Here is a 2,715-nt window from a genome sequence, read left to right as displayed (position 1 = left end):
CGCACCCGGCCCAAGCCGCCCCACCAGGGTGAAGCCGCCCCACCGGGGAAGCCCCACCCAGCCGCAGAGAAACCGAGGCCAGCCAGTTAACTATGACTTGACTTCCCCATACAGCCACGGGCGTGCCCTGGAAGGGACCTCAAGGGTCAGCTGGGCCCTCCGGGGCCTGGCCAGAGGAGAGGCTTGCTGACCATGTGTCTGGCCCGTTCGGCAGGTCTGTCCGGGAGGGAAGGGAACCGATGGCCCTCGGCTTGCCAGGAGCTTCCCCAGTGGCTGCCCGTCAGACATCACAGCCAGCGGCTGTGGCCGAGCCCCCGTCGAAGTGGTTCTGGGGGTCTTCTCTCCCCAGTGTGGGCAGACCTCGCCTGCAGAGCCCGCCCTCCTCACCCCTCAGCGCCCTGGGCCCAGATCCTTCTGCCTTCGCCACCCCCGGCCCCTAGGGCCCCCAGACAGGCCCTGGAGGATGCAGACACCAGGGGAGAGGTCCCGAATGTGCGTCCCTCCCGCTGCAGTTGGCAGAAGGCCCAGCCCCCTTGCCCACAGTTGAGCCCCACCACGCGGGGTCTGGGGCAAGAGGCGGGTATTCTCTGGGCGAAGGGCCTGTCTGCACCCCCTGGGTGGGGTCTCACCCACCTCCACTCAGCTAATCGGCACTGCAGCGGCTCGGGGCTCCACCAGGGGGCAGAGCGTCTGGCCCTTTGTGTGTGGGGGGCCGGCGGGGACCCAACCTCCCCTGGAGGGGCCCCTGACTTGGGGCCACACGACTGGCCAGGTCTGGTTTCTCAAGGGGTCAAAAAAGGCCCGCAGTCCCCCTGGCTGTCTAGGACCGTCCCAGGAGCGGCGCCCACCCTGACCCCAGGGGCCGACCTCACAGCGAGAGAGCCCGCTCCATCTGTTTTCTCTTCAGCCTCGCCCACCCCTCGGTGGACAAATGCCACCAGTTTCAGTCTCTCCTCAAAGTGGCCTGGATCTGTCTGGCCGTGTCCCTGGGGACTTTGCTTGCATGCCCCGTGCCCACAGCTCTGCTGGGTGCCCTGGCAAGGCAGTTACCCTCAATCTGTCCAGTCACTGGGGGCCTAACTTCCCTGGGGGGGCTGTGAGCCCATGAGAGTGGTGGCCTCAAGTTCCCCCAAGCCCATCTGGGTCTGGACCCACCAACCAGCCATGCCCTGCCTGCCAGCCCCACGCCCGCTCCGACCAGCAGTCCTACCCACCTTCTCATACAGGGACATGCCGCGGGCCGTGTCCAGACTCTTGGGCCTCTTGGTCTGAAACAGCGGAGAGCCTGGTCACCCTCCCTGTCCCCCCCTCTGGCTCCCCCGCCCAAGGTCCCTGGCCCTGCAGGCCCACTCACCAGCCTCCACTTCTCCAGACAGACATCAAAGCTCCGGGCTCGGCTGGGCACCAGCTTCCTCAGAGGCACCCGCAGCTCCCCCAGGGGGGGTGCCCGCCGCCGTCACCGCAGCCGTGGGTCCTCGCACACGCACAGCCTGGTGGCCGCCAAGGTCAGACCCCGGCCAGGCCAGGCCAGCCCATCCCCCTGCCCTGGCCCTTGGTGGCACCGCAGGTGCTCACCGCAGGGTCTTGCGTGCCGCGTCCTGGCGGGTGAAGCCCTGATAGGTGAGTGTCTCCTCCCAGACCGGTCCCCGTGTGCCCCAAACGGTACGTGTCCGAAGCTGGCTGGCCTGGGGGCCAGGCAAGGTGAGTCAGGCCTCCTCGGGCCTAGAGCCCGGCCTGCTTCCCTGCCATGCCTCCCTGATAGGACCCCCATCTGTCCCGTGACCCCCGAGCCAGGGGGCCAGGTGGGTGCCCGGGCCTGGCATGGGGCTGGTCCTCACCTTGCTGGCCCCTGGTAGCAGGTTGGCCTTGACATAGGTGTTCACAGAGCCCGAGGCCATCAGCTTGAGGCCCTGGGAACAGACACTGGATGTGGGCCAGGCCCAGCCCAGCCCCGTCTCAGCACCCCGCCCCATCCTCACCTTGGCACGGTGAGCTGTGCAGTGCAGGGCGCTGCTGTCCGCATCGAAGAGAAGCGTGAACTCCAGGGTGCCCAGGGCAGCTAGGGGCCGGGACAGGGAGGGCCACCCCAGCTCAGCTCCACCTGCCCCTGCCTGCACGTGCCTCCTGCCCCGTCCCCTATGGTCGGATGCCTGGGACACCCCAGGGTCATCCCGCTGGGCTGAGCTCGGGGTGTCCCCCATCCCCACCGCTACTCACTGCTGTCGTCGGAGGAGTCTCCCTCTGGCCCCGGGTCCGGCGGCACCTGGGGTGCAGAGCGGACGGTGGGCGCCGTGGCAGGGCGCCGGGTTCAGAGGGCTCAGGGTGGGCTCGGCAAAGGGGGAGAAGCACGGGAAGTAGCCGGAAATGAGGCGGATGGGCCGGATGGGTCCTGGACTCAGTCGATGGCCATGTGCTCCTGCATGTTCACCCGCGGGGTCCGCCACTGCCCCGCTGCCGCCGTGCCTGCCATGGGGGCCCGGACGTGAAACCTGGGGACAGAGCACCGGGGAGGGGGTCGGGGCAGGGCTCAGGGGCCTGGCAGTGTGGGGGGGCCCGGTGTGCCACGAGTCCGCCCAGCCGGGCTGCTTACCGCCCGGGGAGCTGCTTTCCCGTCGGGTCGGGTCGCGGCTGCCAGCGCTGGGTGTGAGCTCGGAGCGGCAGTGCCGTGACGTGTGTGAGCAAGAGAGACCCGCGGGGCTGGGGGAAGCCCACAGC

The 2,715-nt window shown here is 69.0% G+C and overlaps 1 long non-coding RNA gene across 1 annotated transcript; it reads right to left on the bottom strand.

Annotated features, from left to right (window-relative positions):
- Window positions 1-1,210: 1,210 nt before the first annotated feature.
- LOC103252828 lies at window positions 1,211-2,059 on the bottom strand. The gene is made up of 5 exons (XR_503814.1): window positions 1,980-2,059; window positions 1,839-1,910; window positions 1,576-1,685; window positions 1,355-1,490; window positions 1,211-1,268 (listed from the first exon to the last, which is right to left on the bottom strand). It is a non-coding gene; the product is annotated as an uncharacterized LOC103252828 (long non-coding RNA).
- Window positions 2,060-2,715: the final 656 nt, after the last annotated feature.

The sequence above is a fragment of the Carlito syrichta genome, unplaced genomic scaffold, assembly GCF_000164805.1.
Source record: "Carlito syrichta isolate Samal-C Ts95f unplaced genomic scaffold, Tarsius_syrichta-2.0.1 Scaffold172041, whole genome shotgun sequence".
NCBI lineage: Eukaryota > Metazoa > Chordata > Mammalia > Primates > Tarsiidae > Carlito > Carlito syrichta.
The sequence above is the reverse complement of the archived record's forward strand: the minus strand, read 5'-3'. Positions and strand labels throughout refer to the sequence as shown.